Source organism: Chelonoidis abingdonii, chromosome 5 (assembly GCF_003597395.2).
Source record: "Chelonoidis abingdonii isolate Lonesome George chromosome 5, CheloAbing_2.0, whole genome shotgun sequence".
Lineage (NCBI taxonomy): Eukaryota > Metazoa > Chordata > Testudines > Testudinidae > Chelonoidis > Chelonoidis abingdonii.
The window spans coordinates 49,450,225-49,462,830 of record NC_133773.1 but is presented as its reverse complement, the minus strand read 5'-3'; positions in this window follow the sequence as shown (position 1 = coordinate 49,462,830).

Below are 12,606 nucleotides of genomic sequence, written 5' to 3'. Positions count from 1 at the left end.
CCTACTCAGATCTGAACCTTAGAGTTCAGAAAAAAAGATACTAGTATGAAACCTCCAAGCTTAATTACCTTCTTAGATCTGATAGTGCTGCCACCAGACAGGAATTACAATGCCTGCCTCACTCTGGGCTCCCCAAAATCTTCCCTGGGGGACCCCAAGACTCAGATGCCCTGAGTCTCACAACAAAGGCAAATAACCCACTTCCCTTCCTGCTCGTTACCTCCCCAGATTTTCCCGCTCTGGGTACACTAGGAGATTTCCCTGCTTCAGTTCCTTGAAACACAAACCCAGAGAGATTAAGTGTCTCTCCCCCTCACCCAGAGGCTAATGCAATCAACGCCTAGTCAATCTAACACAAAGAGATTTCCCCTTCCCTTCGTTCCTTAGCCTTAACCAGAGAAAAACTCAAACAGGTTTTAAAAAGAAGCTTTATATAAAAAAGAAAGAAAAAGACAAAAATGTTCTCTGTATCAAGGTTGACATATACAGGGTCAATTGCTTAAAAGAAAATGAATAAACAGCCTTATTCAAAAAGATACACAATAAAAACATTCCAGCAAGCTACACACAATGTAAATACAAAACAATATAAACCTATTGTATTCTACCTTTTGTACTTACACTTGGAAACAGAAGATTAGAAAGTCTGAAGAGATAGAAATCACTCTCATAGCCGAGAGAACACTAGAGACACAGACAAAGGACACCCAAAAATTCCCTCTGAGCTTTGAAAAATCCGGTTTCCTGATTGGTCCTCTGGTCAGGTGTTTGGTTCCCTTTGTTAACTCTTTACAGGTAAAAGAAACATTAACCCTTAGCTATCTGTTTATGACACAACCACATAAAGAAAGAGAACCTGGGCCTATTTGTTTTGTGCATTATTTCTAAATGAAGAAGCAAATAATGTTTCTTGATAAAATGATCCACACATATAACTAGTTATTGACAGTCTCATTGTATTTCTCCTTTAATATCTAGTCATATACATACATAATTAGTGAACTCCAAACTACATTGTAGTTAAATCATCCACTTTTTGTCTGGACTGACTGTTTTTAAAGGTACAGATTGCATGTACGCATTTGTTTTAGCTTTAAATATTCAGCTGCAATTCATATTTCATGAACATTTGTTCCTTGCCTTTTTTTTCCAAAAAAGCCATTTTCAATTGGAAATAGTAAGCACTAAAAGTTTGTTTCCTCTTCTAAAAGAAAGATGACAAAACATGAGAGAAGAATCCGGTAGAGGAAGATTGAGAAAGGCTTCTAAAGTACTCAGATGACATATCTGGACGACAAAGACTTTCTGTACATATCTGTGCATGTGATACTTGAAGCATAGCTGAAGACAATCATGAGAATAAGGTGATATGAATAATAGAACTATAGTTCACTTTCACTGTGTACTGTTTCTTTAAGTCTATAAGAATGTCAGGTGAAGTTCTAGGTACAGGCTGTGTTTCAATGCAACAAGGACAAAATAGATGAGGAATCCTCCTGTCAGTACATACACAGCACCATATAAATATTACAATACATTCACACCACTCCAAAAATGATGGCATGCTCAGGAATTCATTAGGAGGAATTAGGCCATTGTTCTTATCTGTGGGATGCTCCGATCTGATCATTAGCAAGTTAGATGAGAATTTCTAGCTTTGAATCTGTGCAGCCTCAGAATTTCACTGAAGAAGTAAAATTCATGCAGCCGCTATCATAGAATCAGTAGCAGCATTTCAACTGAGTAAACAATGCAGCCAGTTCTTGGGAAGTGGGTGAACATGGTGCTGTCCAAAGACTCAAAGGATGTGAATTAATTGTGGCTATAGAACTCCCATAACGTAGGACAGATGGCAATTTCCTGATATATCCCAAAGAGACATTGTATTAATTTTATGTATTATTGTCGTCCAGGATTGGATGTCACTCCTCTAGGTAGGAGATGTGACTAATGTAAAATCTGAGAGTTCGAGAGATTATACTGAAAATACATCAGACAAGTATGGACTTTTGGGATAAAAAGTGTTAAGTGGATTTTTGGGGGAATCCCTAGGGAGAAATTAAAACAAATTACTTACCTCTGTTATACAAAAATGCAGCCTTTTGTGGGTATGACCTGAGGAAATGTCACTGTTTGCTGATTATTTGTTACATATGGTCAAGATCAAAGACCCAACTTGTATAAAGAAACAGTTTATCTGTCCAGTCTTTGTTCTGATTGTGCATCCAAGAGGGTTATGAACTTAACCATGTGACGGGAGGCAAATGTGGATTTTGAAGGACTGACATCTACTAGAGCCCTAGATTGGAGCTGGGAGTTACCTCTGATCACCTTTAACATGTGTGTAGAGTCTATTATTGTTTCAATATTTCCTCTGTAATGCTTTTACCGTTAGAATAAGTATGCTTGCTTAGAAGCAACTGTATGGTAAATTATAACAGTTGGCAATACAGTGGCCATAGCTGCTAGAGAGAAAGCAAAGCAGGAACACTGGCTTTTTAGGCAGTCTGTCTGCTGGGAATATCACAAGGTAGGCAGGGAACTGTGCAGCCTTAAAACCTCCAGACAGGACATAGTGAGACACATGTTTCTGCCCAAAGGGTGATTGACAGCAACCAGAAATCTTTTAGTGGGTAGCCTCAAGGGACCACAGAAGGTGAATACAGGTGCAGTTCCCCTGAAACTGTGCAGTAGCACCTTCCTTCCCTTATGTGTGGGCGGGGGGGAGGCAGGGAAGGAAGGGTCTGAGGCTGTGATGCATCATTCACAGGAGGTGCAGTCTGACCATTGCGGAGAATGATAACAGGAGGCATCATGTCAGATATCCAAATCTCACTTTTTGGCCAAAATATCATATTTTCATGCGTGAAAGAAGTTCAGATGAGCTCTAAACATAACTTCTGATTTTTATTTGCCATAGATCTCTCCTTCATAAGCACATGCTATTTTCTTATCATTGGTCTCTCTTCGGAGAGAGAAGGCTCGTGTCTAAATTATCCTGGGCCTGTAGAGAGCATGGGGCTAAATCTTCATACCATTGAAATCAAACTGTTGCCGCTGACTTCACTGAGACTAGAACCTGACCCTTAGTTACCACAAACGACATTTAAAAGAAAAGGTCATGATTTACCCCAAAATATAGCATGCTGTCCTTATAGATATAAGGTGTGAAGCTGGAAACCAGTGATTATTATTCCTTTGTCAGCCGTCACTAACCAAGCCTTACAAGTAATAGAAGTGGAGACAGCCATAACGCTTTCTCTTGCAAGCCAAAATAAAGAGAAATGGACTACATGGGTGATATACTCTTAGCAATGAGTTATGAATTATGGCATAGACTTAAATTCCTTGTTGGATCAGTCCACAGTGATTAAATAAATAAATAAATCTGAAAATATCAGCTTTTTTTACTGCTGCTACACATTTACCAATCAGAATGTTAGGAACCATTAGGAAAGGGATAGACAATAAGACAGAAAATATCATAATACCTCTATAAATCCGTGGTATGCCCACATCTTGAATACTGTGTGCAGATTTGGCTACCCCATCATCATTGCAGAGGGCTAGATCCTGGGATCCAGCCAAAGCCCAAACATGTAACTCACAATTAAACAGTTCTTTAGCCCAAGCTCTGGGAGCCCAAATCAGCTGGTGTGCATGTGTGTGTGTGTGTATGTCTAATTGGAGTGTAGGCATTAAGCCTTTCATCACCTGTGTGGAATAATCATCCCCATCACAGAGAGAGAAATATTGGTGGCACTCTCCAATGAATCATATAGACCAGTGTAGTACTTTTATCTGTTCATAACGGTACTATTAAGTATTGTCTCAATCCCATACACGCAAAGTCTGTCTCTGCAAAAATTATGGGATAATTTAAACACTTTGTAAGTGCTTAAAGAGATGCTGTATTGAATACTTGTAAAATATTTACTTCTGTTTTTTTAAAAATATGCACCATATATTAAAATTCCTATAATTATAAAAAAATCTTAACAAAATCTCCAAGACACAATGGAAAATAGTAAACAAAAATATCACATAGAGAACAAAATAATAAATTCATCTCCCTGTCACCAAACCAAAGCCTGATTTTTTTTACAGCATTTCTACTCTGTTTTAGCTCATTCATAGATCAGATGAAGTCCACTGATGTTTGGAGGTGATTTTTAAAGTCACAAAGTGAAATTGGGTCCCCAATTCCCATTTAAAGTAAAATTAAATTTTAAATGAGTCTGATTTAGGAATGATGGGGAAAACTAAACAAAAACGGAGAAAGAACCTCAGGATTTGGTCCACCCATAACACAAATTACAGGGCCAGATCCCAAGATCCTTACTCATGTAAAATTCCAATTGTCAGCCTGAGGGAGGGACAAAACCACACCTCATCAATATACATAAATAATTTCAAGATTCAGTAGGAGTTGCATCCAAACTAGTTGTTTTTTTTTCATTACAGATATTTAATTATTCATTATGTCTCTATTTTTAGAGTAATATAAATAAAGAGAGTAGGGAGTCTGGTTTCTGTTTATTGGATAAAAATGGGACTTAGGTCAAAATCCTCCTTCAGAGCCTTAGGTGAAATGTATCCAAAGTAATGATCCAGAATATGTCTGTGCTACATAGCTCTAAGTCTGTCAGTTACAGTCCTTCATTGCTTTTATTCTTTAAACTTGTGTGAAGAGACAGGATGTTACTATTTAGGGTGTGCGGGTGCAATTCACAGAGCAATTTAGGCACCTAAACTCCCTATGTGTGGTACAACTGTGATTCACAAAACTACTGCTTGGCTGCTGCAGAACCTCCAAGGTGCCTAGCTTTCTGATGTAAAAGTTCCCTAGGTTTTAGACTGGGCAATGGTCCCAAATCTGGACCTTACCGTCCAAAATCTGAGTGCTTAGCATGAACCTCCAAGCTTAATTACTAGCTTGGATCTTATCTCGCTGCCACCATCCAAAATTTCCAGGGTTTTGGCCCCCTCTGGTCTCCCCTAACCTTCCCTGGAGAAACCCCCAAGACCCAGAAGCTCTGAGTCTTACCGGCAAGGGAAATACTCCACTTCCCTTCCCCCTCCCTCTCCCACCCAGACTTTCCCTCTCTGGATTAACTTTGAAGAGCTCTATCTGATGCAACTCTATTACATCACAATACCAAGAAGCCTGTCCCCTCTCTTCCACAAAGAGACAAACCTCAACACACAACGAGAAACAGAGAATAGTTTTATCATCTCTTTCCCGACCTCCACACAAGTTCCCTGGATGCTGCGAGCTTATTTGAAAGAAAAACTCAAACAAGTCTTAAAAAGAAAGAAAAAAGACATAAGAATCATGAAACTCTGTATCAAAGATGGCAAAACAAGGGCTCGTGTCTTATCAGAAAAATAAGAAATAAACAGTCTTGATTTCAAAAAGCTATCCAATGTTGATAACATATTCAGCGAATGTTACAGCCCATCGTAAATACACCCAAAACAACATAAAAGCCTATATTGTTTTTCAACCTGTACTTTCAAGTTGGAAACAGAAGATAAGGCGATAGAAAGAACCTTCTCATAGCTAAGAGACAAACAAAAGACCCAGAGTCCAAAAATTCCCTCCCTGACTTTGAAAAATCCAGTTTTTTGATTGGTCCTCTGGTCAGGTGTTTGGTTCCCTTTGTTAACCCTTTACAGGTAAAAGAAACATTAACCCTTAGCTATCTATTTATGACACCCTATGTGTGGTACAACTGTGATTCACAAAACTACTGCTTGGTTGCTGCAGAACCTCCAAGGTGCCTAGCTTTCTGATGTAAAAGTTCCCTAGGTTTTAGACTGGGCAATGCACACTGCTGCTTCCCTGTAGGCACCCAGCATATCTGCTGTCTAAACCCCAGAGCAATGCACAAACTAAGGGAAGAAAGGTGTGCAGGATGTAATCTGATAGGCAGCTTCTTAGCTTGCCTAGCAGATTGAGTCCCATTCTCACTAGACAAGGAAGCCATCATAACTCTTATCCCAGTGAGTCAATCACTTAGGATGTGGCAGACACAGGTTCAATTCTCCCTTTCCCTGGCGGGAAGGAGGTGGAGGGAGAAAGGGGAAAGAATCTGAACCAGGGTCTCCCACCTCTGTAGAAGGGTGTTCAGACCACTAAACTATGAGATATTCTGACACTTGAGAAAGGGTGCTCTTCAGTCTCTCTTATTGAAACTGTTCGATTGTGGATAAATAATAAGAGTGATAGGACCCAGACTTTGCCACCTCTTAACTGTCTGCCCAAACCACTGAAGTTCAGAGTCATTCTCTCACTCCCTGGTCCAATGACTTTTCCATTGTTAATAAAATACCTAAATAGTCCTTGGGCCAGAGATTGTGATTGTAGTTCAGTGGTTACACCTCGCAGCTAAGAGATACTAAGTACAACCCCCACTTTCAATCAGTCTTTCATCATTTAGCCACAGTAGAATAACTTCCCCAGAAGAGCCTAAGGGGGTCCCATGTCAGATTATTCCAAAGGTCAGTGTTTGAGCATCTATCTCAGAGGTAGGAGAATCCAGTTCAAATCTTTTCTCCGTGTCTACCAGAGAAGGAAAAATCAAACCTGAGTCTCCCACTCCCAGGTGAGTGCACTGACCTCTGGGCTAAAAGTGTTTGTACACCATGTAGCACAATAGTTTTTTGATCTCACTTGAGGCCTCCAAGGATAAATCTACACTGCAGTTAGGCACCCATAAGGGGGGATGTCCCAGAGCTCAAGCTGTAGCCCAAGCCCGAATGCCTATACAGCAAGTAAACAGCTCCTTATCTCAAGTCCTGCAAGTCCCAGTCAGCTGGCACAGGCGAGTCACAGTGTCAGGGTCTCTTTCCCACTTTGAACTTTAGCGTCCAGAATGTGGGGACCTGCCTGTTCCCTTCTAAGCTTATTTCCTAGCTTAGATCTTATCACTGCCACCAACCCAAAATATAGTGTTTGGGTACACTCCCTGTCCCCCAAAACCTTCCCTGGGGAATCCAAGACCTAAATCCCTTGGGTCTCAAAACAAAGGGAAATAAACCATTCCCCCCTCCTTTCGTCCTCCCAGATTTTTCCCTCCATGGGTTCCACTGGGAGATCACTGTGATTCAAACTCCTTGAATCCTAAAACAGAGAGGAAATTCACCTCCCCCCCAGCCTTCTTTCCCTCTCTCAGACTCTCCCTGAGAAGGAGACAGTGATCCTAACACAGAGAGAAATTAAATTTTCCCTCCCCCTTCTCTCCTTTCCCCCCACCAATCCCTGGTGAGTCCAGAACCTGTCCCCTGGGGTCTCACACAAGAATAAAAAAAATCAATCAGGTTCTTAAAAGAATAGCTTTTAATTAAAGAAAGAAAAAACTAAAAATTATCTCTGTAAAATCAAGATGGAAAAATGTTTACAGGGTCTTCAGCTATATAGACTAGAGGGACTCCCTCCCCCTAGTATAAAATACAAGTTACAGCAAACTGAAGTAAAATCCTTCCAGCAAAATACACATTTGCAAATAAAGAAAACAAACATAAATCTAATCCACTTTCTATATATTACTTACTATCTGGAACCTGAGAGTCTGTTTCAGTAAGATTGGAGAAATCTGGGTACATGACTGGCTTCTCTTAATCCCAAAAGAGAACAGAGAACAAAGAAAAACAGCACAAAGACTTCCCTCGACCCAGATTTGAAAGTATCTTGTCTCCTGATTGGTCCTTTGGTCAGGTGTCAGCCAGGTTCACTGAGCTTGTAAACCCTTTACAGGTAAAAGAGACATTAACCCTTAACTATCTGTTTATGACACACAGGTTTTTAATTACCACGTAGACTTACCCTGAGAGCTATTGAAACACAAACAGAACAAGTAAAAATATTTTTTTGAGGGAGGAGGGAACAAGGCCCTTTAATATTTTATGGGACCTAATATCTTAATTAAAACAAAAATGTACAAGCATTTTAGATGTTTAGAATGCAGATGTTTTCTGTGCAAACTCAAATAGAAAAAAGGGAACATTTCTGTAGACAGTAGGTTTTAAATAAAAATGGAAGATTTATGCATATAAGGTAACTATTAAAATACAGATAAGTTTTTACACAAAAGGTCCTTCTACATTTTCATTCATGAAGCAATTTGCATGAATCTTTTAAATAAAATATTAGTAGCACAATTGTAATGCATTTTTATGCAATTAAAAGTTCATTAAATGACTAGATATACATGCACCATTTGCCCCTCTTTCCCACTCTCTTTTCAGGACTGTGCCATAGAGACACAATTTATCTAAGAGCAAGGAAGATGATACTGACCCCTAACTGTGCCCTGTATCCCACAATACATCACAAGAGCAGTCCTTTTGAAGTTAATGGAACTTCATGTGCTGTAAATTAAGCACCTGTGTAAGCACTTTCCTAGATTAGGTTCTTACACAGATAATTCAACAAATAGTGGCAATTGATTGTGGTGGGTGAGTGGCACATCAAGAGAGAGATAATAGTAAATAATGGGAAGGGAAGACGGGAGCATTGTTTTAGGAGAAAAGCAAAGCAGATAGCGAAAGTGTTTGGGACTAGCCCTTTCACAGATGTTTGGAGTACAGAAAGCACATGACCCCTGCACATGGGCTAATCACACCTCCAGTCCCTATCCTTCCGCAAGCACAGTGGATTCCTCTGAGATACAAGGTACCCTAAAGAGGGCAGGGAGGAGGCAAGGATGTGACTCTGCTACCACCTCCCTTTTGTCCGTATCCCTGGACGACATCCTAGGGAAAGGTGCACACCCCTGAGGAGATCTGCGAAGGCGAGAGATAGAAGGGGCCAGGAGAGATTTAGAACCTGAGGGAATCTAAGATGGAGACATTTACACCTTGCTCCTCACACCTCAGCTAGTAAGCCACAGACTCACGGACTCCAATTTGGCCCATAGAGTCCTAGCTTACAATCAATAGATGTACATCAGAACATGTTTTGTATATAGAGTAACACTTTTGCTCTCTGATATTTCCACATGCTGCTTTTCTAATGGATATCAGAGCAAAAATGTGTGTCATTCATCTTATGTTCTTCAACTTTGTGAGAGTTGGATTTCTGTAGTTAGGATGCTGATAGATATTTTGAGGTATATACATTCACATTACAAAAAAATGCATTATGTGAACACTTACACAGACAGGTTTATGAGTGGTGTTTAAACCTCACTTGATTACCTTAAATGCTTTTAACTTGGCTCTTCCATTTATCTTGCAATAGTCTGTAAAAAGAATGATGACACTGAGTTGTGCTAACTCAAATAGCCATAATGCCTGACTTTATGGTTTCAAACAGACAAGAATTTGCTCTGTTTTTCTTTTGTCCCTTTCCATGTGATAAGGAAAAGTCTGGATGCATTAAGTAGAAACTTGACACATCTGTCAGTAGAACTACCATCTCTCCCCCTGTGCTGAGAAGCCAATTGCCTGTCATCTGGATCTCAGTGGACATGGAGGTTGGGCTCTGGAGTGTCTATCTGTTTCCCCAGATGGCAAGCCCACTCTAGATGTGCCATTCCTTGCTTGACAGCTGGACTAGATGATTCCATCATCAGATTGCCTTCCGTTTTACCACTAGGGGCCAGGTGTCATTCTTCAGGGAAGAGAGTTAAAGCTTTTGTCATGGTATATTTCCCTTGTTTTACTTAACATCTACTCACCTTTTAGTATTAAAAAGAAAAATACAAACGGATAAGGATATCCCTAGGCAGAGTTTTCATGTTACCCAAGACAGTCTCTGTGGCTGCAAAGATCCTTCAATAATCTGTCAGAAACTGACATCACTGTGTAAAGAGCTGTTCATTTCTATATCTCATTTTGGATTGATGAATGTGCCACTTCTATATCCTTCAGCTCAGTATAACATTTGCCCTTTCATGTTCTCAGTTTAAGCCACTGGGAATTCAGAGCTATTTCAAAGCATAATTATACCAATCTGCATATAAAAGGCTATATGTCCTACAGAGGCGTCAATAGAAAAAGCAGACTCTTCCAAAGAAGAAAATTGGAAGAAAATCCCATAACTAAGATTCAGTAAAGTTAAAACATTTTTCTTCTGATGTGAACAGTCTGTGGGTTTGTAAAGGCACTGGAAAATTGTCTAAGCTACTGCTCTGTGTCAGTATTGTGTCAAAATGTAGCTGGTACAAGGGCCTCTCTGCTCTGGAAATGGTTCACCCCTTTGGTATATAACACTGCTACTTGGAGAGAGAGAGAATGGGTGGGTTTTGGTTTTGATTTTAGTTTTTCTACAAGTGTATTATTGGTTGTGGAAGGAGTAGTTTATTTCATTATTGCTTACTTAGAAATTGTCAAGGAACAGCTAGAACAAGGGGTAACGGCTCTTTTCTAATAGATGTGTAATTCTTTATTTTATTTACTTAGACTTCTTCACAGTAACTTGCTTTTACAGATGTTCTGATTCCATGGGAAATATCAAAGTCCTGTTGCTATAGCAGTTGACTTACATAAAGTGTAGTCACAAATATCATCATGAAACTAGGGGATACCCAGGAAAAAATAAATTGGTTTGTAGTATTGCCAACCCCAAGCCTTCAAAAATAGTCAACCCTCCCAAAACCATAAGATTTACAAAAATATGCTTGGGATTGCTTTTAAAATACCTTTTGAAACTTTAGGGCCATGTTCTCAGGCTTTTCTCTGTAATTATGACAGTTTGATAGTTAGAAACTTCCTTTTTTGTGTGTATGTTCTGTGTATAAATGAGCTGAGATTCTTACATATATGCAGGATGCTAAGAGTTGGGACATTAAGAAATACACCAAATATCACAATAAAATCATGACCATCTTCTCTCTTTCTCCCTCCTTAAGTCCTAATAAGACTTATATCTGGGGTTTTCAAAGTAGCCTAAAGGATTTAGGCACCCAACTCCCAAATTTCCCTTAGGTTCCTTAGAAAATCCCAGCCTGTATCCTTTGTAGCCTGTGGACAACAGGGGGCAGCTTGGTCATGCATAATTGAGCAGGTCTGAAATATTGCAGCCGTGGAGGGCAGTCTTTCTGAGGTAAGAAACACACGCAAACTGAATATATTATTATATACAGACAGTAAACATCCTGACATTTGTCTCCTGAATAGCAGCTTTAAAGCTAGCAGCTGTAACAGGAGGACTCTACCAGTTCTCTGTCAATCTCGAGAACCAGCAGCCTATTGCCTCCTGTTGGGGTATTATATGAGGCACGAGCCACCCCAATACTGCTCCCAGGGGTGGGTCCACAGCACCAAGGAGACAGACATTTTCTGACCTTTGTAAGTGGCAGAGTGGGAGCTTAGAACTGCCTGAGATGGCAAAACCAAGGATTTGGAGAACCTATGACTTGGACAGTATGAGATAAGAAGCTGTCTGATCATTCTGTAGAGGAGTGGAACTATGACTTTGGGAATGAAGAGATAAAAGACTGTGGATTAACAATAAGAAAACAGATTGGCCGAGACTCTGGACTACTGGGGAATGGTTCCTTTAAACAATCATGAAAAATACAAAAATCAGAACATAATCAATCTAAATTTGAACACATGTGTTGGTTAAAAAGCATTATAATCAAATGCTCAGTAAGTTAGAAGAGATGTTGTTTTTCATAAGGTGTAAAGAGCTATCATTCATTCTTGCTTTTATATAAGCATTTCTTGCTTCTTATTTGGAAATGCCTTAGTATGTTTATATTTCAAAAATGCTGTATATTCTAGAAAATGAGAACTGGCTTTTAGCATAGAAGCATTACATCATATGGTAATCCCAGTTCTAAACACTTAAATGTGCCTATCTGTGCCAGCTCTTAATTACCAGCTCATTAACACTCAGGTGTCAATTGCTGGTGGCAAAGGCAATACTCAGCTGGCCTGGTTTCTGTCATGCACAATGTAATTAAATTGACCTCAGCAAAAGGAGCCCAGTAGTTGCCTGATACTACTTGGACACTTGTTTCAGGCACTAATCACAATAGTGTAATTTGGTGAATCACACAGTATAATGAGGGAAAGGCTCTGGAGAGTAGAAAATTGTACTTACATATGTAATAACAGCTTTAAGGATAATCACTGCTCTGTTTTGTTCCAAGCTAAGAATGAACTATGGTAACTATTTGATTTTTGTGTTGTTGATCTAAAATTCTAGTTGCTATTAAAATAATGGTTACCAGCAAGAGTTGATCGGGTTTTGTTTGTTTTGTTTGGTTTTTAAGTATTTTAACATTAAGAACAAACTCTCACCTTCAGTCTAAGGCTACATCTATACCATAAGGAAGGGGTGTGATTTCCAGCTTGCATACACCCTCATGCTATACTTGCGCTAGCTCTCACTGAGCTAAATATTAGTGTAGCTGCAGTATCATGGTCAGTGGTGGCATCACATAGCGTGCTGAGTAAGCCCTTATGGGTTCAGGTGGCCTTTCACTTGGCAAGGATAAGCTGTGCCAGTGCTGCCCATGCTACCCCAGCTACACTTTTATTTATACTCAGCAGGACCGGCGCTAGTGTTTTTAGTGCCCTAGGTGCACGGCCATTTCGCCGCCCCGCGCTCTGGCTTGCGGAGAGGGTCCACTGGTCCGCCGTTCCGGTGGA